Source organism: Acyrthosiphon pisum, chromosome X, assembly GCF_005508785.2.
Source record: "Acyrthosiphon pisum isolate AL4f chromosome X, pea_aphid_22Mar2018_4r6ur, whole genome shotgun sequence".
NCBI lineage: Eukaryota > Metazoa > Arthropoda > Insecta > Hemiptera > Aphididae > Acyrthosiphon > Acyrthosiphon pisum.
The window spans coordinates 90,493,718-90,500,063 of NC_042493.1; positions in this window are offsets into that span (position 1 = coordinate 90,493,718).

A 6,346-nucleotide genomic window follows, 5' to 3' on the forward strand; every position below is an offset into this window, starting at 1 on the left:
AATTTTTCAAACCAAATTCTTCCAGTACTGTCTAGCTTATTGGTCTAAAAGTCACTTTTTTTCTTGGATTGCAGCCCCCTTTTGGTTTATTTTGTAATATGGAATTTAAATATATTGAAAAACATTATAACAAACAAAATTAATGTTTAGATTGGTCAAATCTACATTAGTTTTGATTTTTGACAAAACCTGTTGCAGCCCCCTTAAGGATATTTTATTGCTGAGTATCAAACCACTGTGATTTAGATGTGGGCGTTCACGCGCCGCTCTCTAAGACTTTTATTACTGGTACGCGCCTATGCAGTTATAGATTATAAAATAATTAGGGACTGGAAACTTGATGATTTTTACGGTTCCAGTTCCTGTTTGCTTCCCAGAAAAATTAAAATTTCGGTTTTGGTTCCGGTTCAGTTTCCAGAAAAACTAAAATTTAGGAATCAGTTTCTTTTCAGTTATTAAAAAATAAAAAAAATGTTAAGTAAAAGTATCGGTTCAGGTAAGGTTTAAGTTTTTAAACTAATTTAAACAAGGGTTCCAGTGATAAATTAATTTAAATAAGGGTTACTCAGTAACCTAACTTGAATAATTAAAAAATATAATAAAATAACCATAATATAATCAATTTTATCTAATAGATTAAATAAATTATATTTTGCTATTTTCGTGCAAAAATACTAGATTTACAAGAAATTTTAATAAATACTTTTTTATAGAAAGTAATTAAGGCTATAATAAATATTCTATACATTTTTAAGAAAACGTCAATAGTTTTTGAGTTAAATCGGAAAACCATAAAACTACCCTCTTTGATCATTTTCACCTCTCTTGCGGCACGGGAAGGAGATAAGTCATCATAACCAATTCACTACAAATTATTTTTTCGTAACACTTAAAAAAAATGAGAGGGTCCTGCATTAATATTTTTTAATTTAAAAAATTAGGACCACTCTTTGGGTTAGGTTTCGTTTCCCAATATTCAGAGGGTTCTGGTTCCAAACCCGGTACTTTTCGGTAAGGTGCCAGTCCCTGAATATAATATTATAGCCGTTGCGGATTTATAGAAGCATCGCAACACGAGACTTAAGAGTTAAAGTTCCCAACTTAAAAATTTAATTATAAAAAAAAAAAATTATTATGTCTCTTTATTAGTACAAAAAATGTAGTTAACATCATATAGGTATAACGTTTACCAAATAATATTTTATTTTGTCACAAACTCACTTTTATTAAATTTTAATTTATAGTTTTGAGTTTTGACTTAAATTCTTCAACTAACAGTCTATCATATTTTAGATATTAACATGTAAATAGTAAATTTTTAGTAAAAAGTTTTTACTAAAAACCTAGATAGTTTAAATACTTATAAATAACAATATAAAGAAAATAATACGAATTAATTGTACTAATATTATATTATATTCTTTTAACTTAAGATTTTTGTCACCTTAACTACATCTTAAATTTAGATAGAATTTATTTAGGAAGTCAAACAAATCTGTTACAAATTAATATAATACATATCATTCTCATAAATGACTTTTACAATTCGTCACATTCCATTAGACCACAATACATTAAAAACAATTTTAAGCAGCCCGATGGTCTGATTGCTGGTGACAAAAACCTAGCTATTTTTATAGTTTGAGGAAGTATAATATAAATTACTGGAAAGGTACTGGAATATTATTGTCACAACAATACGCATTGGTGTAAGTGTATGTAAAATACTAAGTGCGTGTGCGTGTTTATGTCCTTCATGTGTGTGTGTTTGTTATGTAAGGAACATACAATTATATCAGGTATATAGGTATATTTTTAAGTATATAGGTAATATTATTATTTATTATTCTTCGCCCGTCAAACAAAAATACGGCGGATGTACGTTTTCATATTATAAACTATAATATTATTTAATATTGTATGCTATATAGGTAGGTATAGGTTTTGTGTAGGTATACAGTAGGATATTAATATGTATAATAGTCGAGGTAGGCATACGTGCGATTGAATACTTTTTTACAAAAAATAATTTTTTATTCTAGTAATAGGTAATAATAAAACTCTAAAGTCTAAAGTTCACTTAATTAAAATAAAAATATTAGGTATAATATAACATCATTTTAAACTGAAGCAGTGACGCATATAGGTAAACAGATAATAGTTAGGTAGGTATCAATTATCATAGTCCATTTTATATCAATGCCTGACATTGTTTAAAATATAATTTATATGAATAATCGTAGTTTTTTTCTAACATTAGATGTTTTTATGTAAATAGTATAATTTGTATAGAACTATTGTAATTTATAAAACAAGACAGAATACTATAAAGATTGAATATATTTTGGATTTACTCTGCTCACTCATGACTACATCTCATAAACTACAAAACGTACGAACTTGAAATTTGGAATAGTGGTTCCTCTAGCGATCTAGATGTGCAATAAAAAAGGTTTTTTCAAAATTGTCTAATATAAAGATGCGTGCACAAATAATAATTTAGAGATTCACGGTGGAAATTAGATATTTTTTTTTATATGCTGTTGTTTATTGAGGCAGAAGAGGTAAAAACATGCATCAAATTTTGACGATACTGGCCTCGAATAAACAAATTATATCTTAAAACAATTAATATAAGAGTTTATTTATAGAATTCTTCTATACAAATTTCTGTTGCCTACATATATAGACTCAAAAGCCACGACGCTACCTACTGATTGTAACGAAAATGACAGAGATTGATCATAGAGGAACGTCTAGAAAGTATACTATAGTTTAAACCACGTTTCTGAAATATACCAAGACTTATAAAATCTGAACTGAGGTTCCTAACCAAAACCGAGATTCACTAACATAACGCCGAAATTCGTATTAGGTAATCCTTTTGCCCAGTGCGAAGTCGGGTTATACCTACAGCTATATCGCTTAAAACCACCGGACAAGCGATAACACATTGTATCCAATCCACCGTAGGTTAAATTAAGTAAAAACGACGAAATTGGTATAAATTTGAAACTTTTGATATACAATGTACTGCTCGCATAATCACAAGCTAGTCTCGCGGGCCCCTTATTTGACAGCTGACACGGCCAACGCCGGGTGGAATAGCTATTATATAATGTAATCGAACGTGCCCTGACTGACCCACCGACTGATCGACATAAAGCCTAAACAATGATAGCTCGAGTCCTGAAAGTTTCCCGGTACCCCTATGTAAATGTGCACTAAGAAAGAATTTTCGAAAATTCGCATTTTAATGTGGCGCTTGCACAAGTATCTTTTATCTTATTTTTTTTTTTTTAACAATTGGTTACAGACTATTAGAAATAGCAGACAATTTTAAGTTTTTAACACCATTACACGGTATATTAAATGACGAATTGAACAAAGTATTTGAATCATATATAGAGGTGGCATTTTATAACGGGCAACGAAGTGTACGGGGTAAGCTAATTGGATTATATTATGGAAGAAGGTTATAGAAGATGGAGATATTATTATACTATATAAATTATAAGTAAGTACCTATGGTAAAAAGCTACTTTCATTCCAGTAAAATATAGTAATATATTAATTATACGTCGCAGGGAATGGGGATAGCCGACACTACGCTAATGTTAATACCAATTTATTTTTACTTAAAATGTAAAATGATGATACGTCATATTATTTTTCGGCTTTTTCGTATTTTATATAATATATATTATATTATTATAAACGTAATACGCTATAGCCTATAAGCACGCTGTATAACGTATATAGCGTTATTTTTCGGGGAACCGCATGTGGTGTTTTGGGGGTGTATAATATATAACATATTAAAATTATTATAATATATAATATATTAAGCATACAACAAACTATGTACAGCCATACTGCAGGCTTAAAACCTTCTAATAGTGTATTGGTTTCCTTTATAATGCAACTGACAAATAAATCAATGTGGAAGCAAAAACATTCGGCCACCCGCTGTTTTTGAAAAACCGAAAAAATACTTCAGTCACACGTGTATAATACAATAATTTTATATTTATACCTAATATCCGTCAAGGACATTTTAACGGTGCGTGAGTAACAGAAATTATATAACTAAATTTTGTTGAAAAATACATTACAGTAAATGAAAAAATACATGCAGAAATGAGACGATAGGCACGTTTTGTTTCGTTTTCTGAAAAGTGACTTGAAACTTTATAGGCCGTGTGCATTTTCCGACACATAACTTACACATTAAGTCACGTTAATACCTAACTAGAAGAATTCAATTAGGTAAACGAAAATTATCCACTAAATAATTTATAGTAAAAAAGGGTGTTCACATTTGAAAAACAGAAGTTTGTACTGCCAAGGGACACTCCTTATTGAGTACTACAAAAAAAATTTGATAGATTTTTAAAAAATGGTCTCAGTATAGATTTTATTTAAAAATTCCAAAAATCAGAATTGAACAAAATCAATTAATTCAATTAATTCACAATAAAAATTTTGTTTAATAATAATAAACCGGTATATCAATATCAATAATTTTTACAACTTTAACCACAGTTATGAATACCTATACTATTTATGTTATAGAATATGATTGAGGGACTATCACAACTCGCAAGCTTCCTCTCTAAACCGATGGCACCAATGTAGTTGAAAAAAAAATTATTGCAGATCTTATAGAAGACATAATGTTGCGTTACTTACCTTTATGGCTGTATTATCAGTTTAGTTTATGGTGTTATGTATTATACTTATACATTATTCTTAATAAAAAGATTCCTATCATATTACCAATTGTTTTAAAATAATAACAGTTATAATTTTAGCATGTTTAGTACCTATCTATCACGAACTAATGATGACATTGTTTGTATGTATGTAAAGATTATCATACATATATGAAGACATATAATATTATTACATATACCTATGTAGGGATTTAATTTTTATTTACCTCATACATAGCACACAAAATGGAATTATGTAATAAAAAGTAAGTTTGACACCATAATATGATGCACAGACGTAAATATGGTTAAGACTTAAGAGGACGTGGCACCCACTTTGTTGTCTTGGTCTAACAAGTGCGTAACATACCAAATTGTACGCTCAGCAGATTACGTTTAGCTCCGTTAGTTTAAGAATTAGAGTGAATCGACCACTTATACAATTTAAAGGTATAATAATATTATTTAGGCCTATTATGAATACATCACTGAGAAGTGAGAATAATGTAAATTACAATCACAGTTTAATTAAAATTTACAGGATTGCTTGGTGATAAAGATTGACCATTTAACTTTACGGACTATATATGCTTTAAGTACCAACAGTCCCATATAACAATGACTATGCAATTCAAAATTATGGGCGTTCTCTTATGTGTCACCTAAAACCGTTTAGGTGTTACTTAAAATGACAATACAAATGGGCATTTCTCTTACTCAAATACACAATTACATTCTTACCCTATTATTCACGAATGCGTCCTCCATTTATATGTTAATATTATAGATATTATATACCACCTATGATGTATTTATAAATTATTCCGATTTTGTATATGCAGTTGCTGAGTTGCATGTTGTTTTTAGTTGAACTGTGACCTGTGCTATGCTAATAGGCTATATAGTGAGCTCATGACAATTTTGTGATAGAAAATAATCACGGCATTCTAAACTTTGGTTCATATTTTGACATTATTTACTTACGATTTCTATGGCATATTGGCATAATGCCATAATGGCATACCTATCAAGTTATACTATTATGTACAACGGAACTATATAAGACTGGTAACATAAACGATTAGTTACACTAAACCAATAATATTTTATCGGAAATAATATAACCTTTGTAGGTACATAACATATTAACGTGTAGGGCACTCACTGATATTGACAATTATTGTTGGTTTTTATTGTACACAACATAAGAGAAAAAAAATAAAATTTAATCAAAACATATTATTCACGACACACAACCAATAGAGTAACTAATTACAAATGCATAGGTAACCTATGACTAAAATAATATAAAACTGACGTAGGAACCGGTGCCTACCTAACCACTTTGACTACGATAAATATTATCACCGCCAAACAAATAGATCTTTTAGACGGCTATAGAATGTAGGTAAGTATTTGATTAATAGCAGAGTGTAAAATATTATAATATTGTGCTTAAAAATAATTCTTGGAATGTTATACTGAGATAATAATAATATTATTAGTGTATTATAAATTATAATACAAATATGTATATTAGGTGAACTTTTACCGTCCGTCTATACGGTCAGCAAGTTAAAATGTCAATTTATCGTTATAATAATTATTATTTTTTCGTTGGTCTTGAACAT